The sequence below is a fragment of the Octodon degus genome, unplaced genomic scaffold (assembly GCF_000260255.1).
Source record: "Octodon degus isolate 3935 unplaced genomic scaffold, OctDeg1.0 scaffold00309, whole genome shotgun sequence".
Taxonomy (NCBI): domain Eukaryota; kingdom Metazoa; phylum Chordata; class Mammalia; order Rodentia; family Octodontidae; genus Octodon; species Octodon degus.
Window position 1 is genome coordinate 1675715 of NW_004524885.1, and position 11408 is coordinate 1687122.

At 39.5% G+C, this 11408-nt stretch overlaps 1 pseudogene; it reads right to left on the minus strand.

Moving 5' to 3' along the window:
* Positions 1–10356: 10356 nt before the first annotated feature.
* Positions 10357–10949, minus strand: LOC101578246 (annotated as a pseudogene).
* Between the last annotated feature and the right edge of the window lie 459 nt (positions 10950–11408).

The following is an 11408-nucleotide window of genomic DNA, read 5'->3' on the forward strand; positions in this document are numbered from 1 at the left end:
TCCTCTGAATATATCTTAATAGTACAAGTCCAGAAACAGTTAACACAATAACCCTCTATATGCTCTAAAAATGCTTTGCTAAGACAAAGGTTAAAGTTAAGAGAGATTTCTCTCAGATTTATTTATTTATTTGTTCTTTTTTTTTCATTCCAACTCACTGGGAGTTAGGTTTAAAACTTCTTGGCTCCCTAGACTACTTTCTCTAAACAAAAATCAATGGAAACATAATCTCTCTCTCTCTAGGAGGTCAGGCTGAGGCAGCTTGCAAAAACTATTTGTTTTTAGAACTGAAGAACAGCCCTCAAAAGAGTAATTTACAGTTCAGCCTTACATTGACTGAAGATAAAAAGAAAATGTTTAGGTAAATATGAGTCAAACAGTTACAGGATTAAGATAAAGTGGCATAGATACTACTGGCCACTTCTGAGAACATCTCCAGCCCATTGTCAGTGGCAGTGGATATGATCAAATTTAAGAGATGTGGGCTGCCAGATAGCTCAGGGAACTAAAGCACCTGCTTAGGCAGAGAGCAGCAGCAAGGTTTCAATCCCCAGTGTGCCATGCCTGCCCTACCCAAGGGGTGAGCTAAAATGGCGATTGAGACTGGAGTTGTGGCACTCACCTGTAATCCCAGCACTTGGGAGGCTGAAAACAGGAGAATCACTATGAGCCTGATCAATGTAGTGAGACCCTGTAGATTCTGTAGATCCTTCCCCAAATAGAGAAAAAGAAAAAAAAAAAAAAAAGAGAGAGAGAGATGGCTTAATAGACAAAATTGTTAAAAAGTACTATTTTGGATAAATATTTACTTTCCCACTATTTTAAAATATGTACATAGCTGTAAAAATTCTTACCTAGTCTCCACACCTAAACCTGGCAACAGTCTTTCCTGTCAGCTCTGGCTATCAAAATCAGAGATTAAGACAGCCACGTATCAGGGCAGGCTGGCCAAATAGCTCAGTGGATTAAAGCACCCACAAGCAGGAGCAGGGCTTTATGGTACCAGCCCCACCCCCAGGGCACGCTGAGATAGCGATTAAGACTAAGTGTGACTAGGTGTGGTATCTGCGTGCTTATAATCCTAGCACTTGGGAGGCTGTAAACAGGAGAATCACTATGAGTCCAATCTAGATCTAGTAGTGAGACCGTGAAAACCCTGTAGTCCCTTCCCTCAAATATAAATAAATAAATAAATAAATAAATAAATAAATAAAACAGCCATGTATCAAGAAAAAGACATTTTTCTATATGTAAACAAATCTTTATGTAAGTAACAATGATTACTGGATTAGTCAACACAAAAAGTGAGACAAGCTGTGACCTTGGGTTGAGCTACACACACTATAACCTCAGGATAAGATGAACACCTCACAAAGCCTAACCTGAAGATTCTTTTTTTTTTTTTTTTTGGTCATGGGCTCAGCCTATCCTGGGGGCGGGACTGGCATGACATGTGATGCCAGGGATCAAATCTCCATCCATGCAAGTTTGCCTAAGCTTGCCTAAATAGGAGCTTTAGATTGCTGAACTATCTTGCCAGCCCCTCAAGACTCTATTTTTGCTATTCTCTTTCTCTTTATGTCTCTCAAAAAGTGCACAATAGAGACTTCAACTTCTTTTTTTATTTTTATTTTTGGCGGAACCAGGGATTGAACTCAGGCCCTTGCACTTACCAGGGAAGCCCTTATTCCAAGGCCATCTCCCCAGCCCTATGATAGAGATTTTAAAGATGTACAATATATCTTAAATTGTTATAAAGAACTCACTACTTTCCCCTAAAATATCACCTTTTGGTTTTATTTTACAAACATAAGACCAATTTAAAACTTACAACTGTTATGGGAGGGGTGGGGAGATAGCTCAGTAGAATAGGCACTTCCCTGGCAAGTGCAAGGGCCTGAGTTCAATCCCTGGTTCCGGAAAAAAAACCCAAAAACTGTTATGGTAGTAAAGTAGGCTTTTCTGACATGGCTGAATCTAGTTTTTGATTGATTCATGCTCCAGTGCTAAGATTGCGGTGTGGGTGCTGCACTTCTTAGGGAAAGTAGCCTATATGCAATGTAAAAGAGAAAAAGAAGCTTGTTCCTCCCCTTTTGCTTATGTGGCTTTTAACATTTCTACAACCATGAACTGTTTGTCCTCTTCCACACCAGGTTACCATGAAGCCAGCTGACAGTAGACTAAAACCTCTACAAATTGTAAGCTAAATAAAGCTTTCTTCCTTGATAAAAGAAAAGTAACTAAAACAAACCTTTTCCAGAGGGCTTTCCACCGTTCATAAAAATAAGGCATTTTCTTCAAAATTATTGAAGATTTACTCTGGCTAGGGGTTACTTCATGTGAAGAGACCTCTAAAGCTTACCTAAAATCTCTTCCATTTCCTTATAGACAACTCACTCAGACATCTTACAGCTGTATCCATGAGGCTAAAGAAAATACACTTACCCTTCTACTATCATGAGATAGTGGACATGACAAAGAGTCCCCTTTTAAAACAAAAATAAATAAAAGTAAAAAGTTCCCACAAAACAAGTCATTCCTATCTGCTTCTCTATGGTTATGAGCCAGGGGCACAGGCTAGGGAGCACAGCAACTGCTGTTAGTAATGACATAAAGGTAAATGGAACTATCAACATACTAGATGTTAGAGATGCCAAATTCATGTCCCACAGAATTAAAGAATAAATTCCAAGGAACCATGAAAGTTAAAAATATGAAAAATTTATTGAAGCATAGCTACTGAGACAAATTAGGGGATTTAGAATAGAGTTGCTATAGACCCCACTTCTCTGAGAATGTTTTATAAAGAAAAATCACAAGGTGTATGCAAAGCGTCAAACTAAGATTAACCAATAAAATTACAAGTACTATCAATTATTTAATATTGATCTATTAGGGAAGTAAGTCACAAAGCTAGGCTATATAAAAGAATAAAGACATTTTTATGAAGGGTTGGGCCATAGGTTCTTGTCACTCACCTGAGTAACTGATATCTGAACTTTACTGGAGCAGGTAATAACAATCATAGTATAATCTCAAGTTATTGGCTTATACTTCAGTTAGTGATGTAGGCCTAGTCATTAATTTGCAGCCTGGCCTTTGACAGATGAATATCTAGCCATAATTGTAATGTGTTCTCATTTAACTCCCTCAATGGCTTAGCCATTTCTGACTACCTATAATATTTCTATCTAACTTAGCTGTCTATATTATTCCCCCTCTGAAGACAGGTCAAAAATGATGACTGTTCTGGATACTTCCAGCTATAGAGGGTCATAGATGTGGTCAGCAGTCAGAGATATTTTCCAGAGGGTCTGTCTAAATGCCCTAGATGAGTGACAGATATTCTCATCCTTGGTAAGGATATAGTTTAAATCTGGAGGAAATAAGTTCAGAGAAACAGTTAAGTAAGCAACACCAAATATCAAAATTGACAAGACTATTATGAACACAACCAACAAGGTTTTTTTTGTTGTTGTTGTTGTTGTTTTTGGAACCGGGGATTGAACTCAGACCCTTGCGCTTGCCAGGCAAGTGCTTATTCTACTGATCTATTTCCCCGGCATCCAACAAGGTTTTTGATCAGGAAATTCCAGTAATAGCCACCAACAAAAAGAGTAAAGACATGGTCCAGGAAATTCAGTATCTGACATGATATTAATCTGTCATCTAATACTTAAATACCTACAAGACAGTAGAAGGATAAGAAATGTACAAACAACATTCAACATTTAGAACTGCACAAGTGTCCCCTTGTGCTTTCATTAAAATGTCTAATGCTGGGGCCAGTGCTATAGCTCAGTGGTCTAAAGTAGGCAAGCTTAGGCAAGTGCAGGGGAATGCTGTTCAATCCCAGGTACCACATGGCATTCCAGCCCTGCCCTCAGGGTGGGCTGAGCTGGCCAAAAAATAAATAAAATAAAATATCTTATGTCATCAAATTTTGGATGAAAAATCACTCAATTAACTTTACTTCTTCACTTATGAGTTAGATACCAATCCAGGTGTTGTTAAACCCAACTTAGTATAGTTAGGCAAGGTAGCACCTGATATTATTTAATTCTACAGAAGTGAAAGTGATATAAACGAAATGATCAAAGCACCAAAAACACACTCCTAGACCACCAACATCAGAGATGGAAAAAGTTTGCAGGTTGATCAATGTTTTTGACACTCCAGCCTTGTAAGCACACAAATCTCAGCATTCATCTTTTTAACCATTCAAGGGATAGCAAGGACTATAAATGGCATCCACAGGACTAATGAATGCCAGTTGAGGCTTCCAATCGCATTCCATGGTGATTTATTCCATTTGTTACAAAACAGACTTTGAGCTATAAAGTATTGGTGTGCATAAAGATCTGTATTTAGTTAGGCCATTTTTTTTTTTTTTTTTTTTTTTTTTTTTTTTTTGCGGTACTGGGGATTGAACTCAGGACCTTGTGCTTGCCAGGTAAGCGCTTATTCTACTGAGCTAACAATGAGTGTGATTTCTTTGTCATCAACATAAGGAGACTTTTCTACTTAAAGCAACCTCTACTGGAAGTTAACCACATATAATCATCTCACATCTGAAAGTAACCATCTTGAGAAAAAGATGTGATATTTTTGTACAATGGAGTATTTCTCAGCTACACTGAATGATAAACTCGAACCCTTTATATTTAAGTGGATGCCACTTGAAGATATACTCATAGATGAAATAAACCAGACCCACATGTATAAATACCCTATGGTCTCCCTAGTATAAGAATTCAAAAGAAGAAATAAAAATAGAAAGGTAAAACATAATGAAAGTAACCATCTTGATATCTGTCATTGTTGGCTCTCATCACAGAAGACTTACCCTTACCTTACATGGGCCTACTAGAGTCCATAGAGTTGACTCAGGTGCATTCCTAGAAAAAAAATCTGATTATGTCTAGGATCTTTAAGGTTGGATTTTATATGCCACTCTGTTACTTCTGTAGGATTATAGAATATCAGGTGCCACATTGCCTAACTGTACTAAATTGGGTTTAACAACACCTTGATTGGTATCTCACTCCTAAGTGAAGAATTAAAGTTAATGAAATGATCTGTCCTCCAAAATTTCATGACATTAGTCATTTTAGTTAATTTTATTTTACTTTACATTAGTCTGAGAAGGTGGGGGGTATACTATGAACCACTGAGCTTTCTTGTGTCTCATCAGTGCAGTGTTATGGGTTATTCTAATCATCTTCTTACAATGTACATACCCACCAAGGGACTCCTGATGTACTCAGCTTGGGAAGCAGACCACATATCCAGCAAGATGGTTGTTATAATGACTGCATATTCCTGTGCCAACATAAGAAAGGAATTGCACTCTCTTTTAAGAGGTAAGAATGTAATTAATAAAAGGGCTAAGGGCAGTACCTTAGATTACTTATCTGAAGACTTCACTTTCTTTTTTAGCAAGAACTTTAAGTCTTCTATGGTTTAATAGGAGTATTTGCATGGTTACTCACACTTGATACTTAGGGACAGTGTCTAATTCCCAAGGCTTGAGTTGAGTGTGGTATAAGCAGGAATCCAGGCCTGCTACTGTGAAAACAGACAGAAGTGACAAGATAATAGAGCATGTACCCTCTCATGTTCATCCTAGGGAAGAAGATGATGACAGAAGAGACTTCACCATTACTAAATCTCTGGGATGAGATATGGGATTTGTCTTTTCTTTAGGCTGAGTTTCCATTAACTTTTGAAGAATATTTTGGAATTCATACAATGAGGTCATATCTTCTAGCAAGTATCTGTTTCTTGATCAAAGAGAAAGTCATTAATAATAAAAAAGATGTCCATAAAGTGTTTCAAAAGTGCTGAAGCCTAAAGTGTGAGATATATATTTTGTTTACATAACAAAGGTAGTAAATAAGCCCACTATATCTGGATTTCCAGGGCCTTTTTGTGAAGATGTCTCTTTAGGGTATCACTCATTTTCTCTATCTTTCCCTGTGTTTGTGGCCTCCATGAACAATGAAGGTGATACAGAATGCCCAGTGCCTGAAAGATACCTTGTGTGACAGTTGATTTAAAAGGAGACTGATAAGTGTTCTGTAAACTTCACAGTACAAATCTGGAGATGATTGCAGAGACAAAAACCTTTATCATTTCTTATGCTTTTTAAATTCTACAAGAGAAGGCCTCAACACAGTAAGTGAAAGTATTTAGCAATAGCAATAGGTATTAAAGCCCCTTACTCTATAGATTATAGGTATAATCAAGCTGCTAATCTCCAGGATTATCACCACGTTTCTGTATACCTGGATAGGTTATGGTGTGATTAAGAGGATTGTTCTTTTGGGAGAGTTCATGTGTTTTAACTATCTATTGTGCTGTCTAAGGGAGTCCTTTTCCTATGAATAGTTTTGAGGCCATCCAGTGAGTCTTGCCTCTCTTCAAGTGAGTCTTCATATAAAGATTTTATAATTGTCTATTCACTGTTACTGTGAAGGTATAATTTGTGAGAGTGCCCATTTTATTTCTGACTGAGAATATTTGCACTGAGTATGATCTGGGGACCCTTCCTTAATCAGAAGACCATGAAAAGAGAGGCCTCAAGCAGCTTCTTTTATGGCTGTATCAGCCTGTCTGTTACCCTGAGATACTTTGTAAACTCCTTTTTGGTGCCCTCAGATTGATCTACAACCATCTTGAAGGATATGTAGATAAATGATGAGAGTTCATCTGTTTCTTTATGATACATTAGGGGGGAGCCATTGAATAGTAATTAATATTTTTTTCTTTCCATATGACTGCATGAGCATTCAGCACCATGAACGTATACTTTCAATTAGTATTAATTTTGACTCTGTCTCTCACTGAGTTGCAAAGCTTTTATTAGAGATACGAGTTCTGCTAGTTGGACATTAGTCTGAGAGGCAGGTGAGAAACTTTCAAGTGTCTGATGTAGAGTCACTACTGCATACCCTACTTTTCTTGTCCCATTTTCCAAAAAGGAGATGGCCTCACAAAGGAGGGTCAAATCAAGACAGTAAAAGGTTTGTCTAACAGATACAATCTGGCAGCATACTTGTGGAGAGTTACCTATTTGCAATCATATTTTTCTGCATCAATTTCCTCCTTTTTTGGTAGCAAAGTGGCAGCTTTTATTTAAGAACATGTTTTTATTTGAATGCCTTATCTTTCTAGAAGTAATCTGCTATTTAAGAAGCCAGATGTGTGAAAGCCGTAGACTTCTGGAAGAAAGAATTGTTTGCCACATTGTGAGATCATACACAGTGAGATCTTTTCCTAAAGTCAGTTTGGATGTCTACAGCAACCACAGAAGAGCTACAGCAGCCACAGTACTATGGCACACAGGCAATTCCTTTGCCACTTTGTCTAATTAATAACTCAGATACTCTGCAAGCTGTTGGAAAGGTAATGGATATTGCACGCCCTGCCTTTCATCAACATTTGGATTGAAATGTTGTGTCTTGGGAAGTTCAGTGTTGGAGCATTTAGAAGTTCTTGCTTATGCCTCTAGACTGCGATTTGAGAATCAGTTTCCAGGTTAAAGTATGGGTATCTACCTTCTGGGCTTTCTTTATAAACTGGAAGGGCATTATGTGATCACAGTATTCCCTGCTGTCAAAAGAAAACAAAACCCTGTAATTATTAGAAATCCATTTAGCTATTTTAAAGCATTGAACTATGGGAAGAAAAGCATTGTTTTAATTCTGTCTTCTTTCAGTTTTTGGCTCTTTGATATGATAAGGCCCACGTATTTTACTTCAAAGCTGAAAAGAAGTGCCCCAGAACTAGATACCTTATAATCTTTGCTAGAAATTTCAGCAAGGAATGGATGCCTGGCTAGAGAGTTTCTCTGAGAGCACATAACAGTATATCATCTCCACATTGCAGGAATATGAATTTGGAAAATTCAAACCAGATGAAGTTTGGAAAAATGACTTGCCATTAATATGAAGACTGTCTGAACCCATAAGGAAGCACAATCAACATCAGTAGAGAGATGTGAACATTGGGATTTTCCAAATCAAAATGAAAATGGGAATCTGGATATGAAGGAATACACAATAAGGTATCTTTCAAATACAAAACTAAAAACCAACCACCATTTTCCAGGATCTAGGAAAACAGAGCAAATGTGTTATGTAGCATTGGGTGGATTGGCACTACTGACTCATTTACAAATATAAAGTCCTATGCCAACCTTCACTGTCCATTGGATTTTTGAACTTCCAAGATTAGAGTGTTGGAAGGGTTATTATAATCTATGAGTAAACCTTGTGTCCTTGCCAATTTTAGGCAATAGTGCTTTTTTTAATTCAGGCTTTAGAGGGTACTGTATCCAGTGAAGAAAATTAGTCGGATCTTTATATTTTCAACAGGCCAGCTCTTATTGGTCTTTCTGTTTTACTTTTTGTTGCCAGTACTTCAGGACGTATTTCTGTCTTCACAAGACAGGAGTCACATACCTGACCTGGGTATACATATTACAAATTTAAAACAAGATAAGATAGCCTCCTCAGGGGTGTAACTGGATTTTCTGGCATAATATAAAAGAAATGGGGGGGTCAACAAAGAAAAAGAAATGGGAGAAGAGAAAGCCATATCAGTTGTAATCTAAAGTTTATGAGTAATAGTGAGCTCCCTCCTTTCTAGTGCTTCCTTTCACTGAGGTATAAATTGGTGGAAGGAAAGACAAGGTTGAAAAGAAGGATCAAGTGATTAATTCCAATGTTCAGATATAGGCTGATTTCTTTTGTGTCTATAATCATGATGACCCTGGGCTCCTGCCTAGAGGTGATAGTCCAACCAGAGGAAGAAGGCACACAGTGCTCTGGGGCCCTTCATTGGTGCTAGACCAGATGCTAGGAAGTGTCTGATCTCTCAGATCTCTACCTAAAAGGGCAGTCTGATTTCCAATAGGCACATTTGTGTGCAGAGCATGGATCAGCAGTGTCCTTGTCATGACAGTTCTTATCATAGTACCTCTTAAGATGCCCTGGCTGTTGACACTAATTTATTCACTAAGCTCTTCAAGGAGTCCCAGAAACAAGACTTAGAGTGTATTCCTTTTAAGGCCACAACTAAAGCAGCCATTTTTCTTTTTTTTTTAAGGATAAAATAAGTTCTTATTTATAATCTTATAGTAAAGGGGGAAGCCTTAACTTGCAAGACAATCCTTCAGCAGTATGTACAACATACTTTTTATTTCCACAGAATGGAATCAAACACAGACAGAGACTACAGGGTAGAGTATACATTAGAAATCAGCAAATGCCAGGAACAGAGTAGGAGAATGACAAAGAAATGAGGCCTAAACACACAACACCCTTCACTGGGATCTGCTGACTGTAGGCAGAACCAGGGCTGGATCACACAATGGAGACAGGGTCCAGGACAGGAGGGCAGAAGCAGGGGGGTGGGCAGGGGAGGAGCCGCAGTGAGGCGCAACTTTAGTACCAGGTAAATTGCTCTTGGTATTTACATTACAAAATCAGTTGGCTCTATTTCTTAGAAATACACATGAAGAGAAAGGGAGATGTGATCATTACTTTATGAATCTGTCACTTTGCCATTCTGACATCATCAGAGATAGGGATAATTCACTCAGATTCAAATTTCAGGCTGGGAAGATGGCTCAGTAGAATAATTGCTTGCCTGGCAAGCACAAAGGCCTGGGTTCAATCCCTGGTTCCACCAAAATAAAAATAAAATAAATAAAAAAATTTTTTTTAAAAAAATTCAAATTTCAGTAGCAGGAAATATATATCAAAACATCATCACTGGCCCTCAATACAAAACCCCGACCATACTCAATGCTCCCCCAGCCCCATGCTCTCCCATGCCCCGGTGCAAGTCAAGTGGCCCTCTGTGAGGCTGGCTCCAGAGGCAGAAATGGTGACCAAGAGCAGCAGGAGTGAAATGCCACAGACTATGCAAACCCGTCCGCACTTTCCTTTGCACCCAACTTCTTCAACAATCTGGTCTCTCAACAGGAGCTATAAATAGCTTTTTAGAAAAAATCCTTACAAAGGAGAGGGGACAATTCTGATTACTTCAAACTGGTCTCTTTTTTGAAGTAAAGAAGTTCACAGATTCACAAAGTCTGTCAAGGAAAGGGGGCCCAGGAGGAGAGTCCATGGGGCAGGCGTCCTCCAGGCATGTGACCGGCAGGCTGGAGGAGCTGGTGGCTGGGAAGGACACCATGAGCTCAGAGGTCCGGCCAGCAGTCTGTCCTCCACAGAAAAAGCTGCCAAATTTGGGTGTTTTGGTTTAAAAACTCCTGGTGGGGACAGGGAATCCTGAAGGGAACACAGTTAAAAAAAATAGTGAAAAAGGGAAGGAGCAAAAGAGCTGTTGTCCAAGACCGCCTACATAAAAATAAAAATTAAAAAAAGAGAGAAAAAATAAAGTCTCTTAGAAGGTTCTGAGGGTTCTAATGATGAATTGAGAGGAGACTATGGAGACAGTTTTTATTGCTGGCCTGCCCCACGCAGCTTAGCTGGCCTCCATCCGGAGCTTCTTCCTGCTCTGGGATTCTTCGGGCTCCAACTCCGAGCTGGAGTCTGAGCACCCATCAAAGGCAGAGATGGCGCTGCCCTTGGAGTTGGTGTAGATGCTGCTGTCCTAGGAGGGGTAATTGGTCTGCAATGGGCACTCAACTTCGCTTTCTCCAGTGCACAGACTTGCTGATCCAAGAGCGCATTCTGCTGCTTGAGGTCATCGACATCTTGCTGGTGTGTGTGGTTTTTCCTTCGCATGTGCTAGATATATTCTGTGGCTTTGTCTAGGATTTGGGCCTGGGATGCCTTCTCTCCTTGGAGTGATGGGACTGAGTCACGCAAACTGCGAAAGCTGTCTTTGATGTGATCCCTACGTTTTTGTTCCAGTGCATTATGATGAGCCCATTTGTCAGCGTCACTCTCCACCTCGATGTCTTCGTTATCGCTCATTTCCTATGGCCCAAGGAGCGGCCACTGCAGCGGTGGCGGGGGGTGGGGGCGCAGGGGAGGGGAAGTCGGTGACAAAGAGCCAAATGCCCCTACACATTCACACACTCACTCGGTCACTCGCTCCCTCCTTCACACACACGCGCGAGCGCGCGCGCGCGCGCGCACACACACACACACACACACACACACACACACAACACGGGCGAGAAACACCTCCTCACTCATTTTTCTTGGTATCTTTGTTTCATCCTCTTGGCCTTCTCACAGTCCTTGTTACAAAATACTAAGGCAGCAACACTCGCTAAAGCACCATGTAAGCTATGTGTTACATATAAAAGTCACATTTCTTGTTATATAGGTCTTGCTTTATCTTGGTCTGAACCAGCCATCAGAAAAGTATAGAAACAAGGTATAAAAAGTAACGCCATATTAATATGCTGAGTCGTAAAAGGCTCAAGT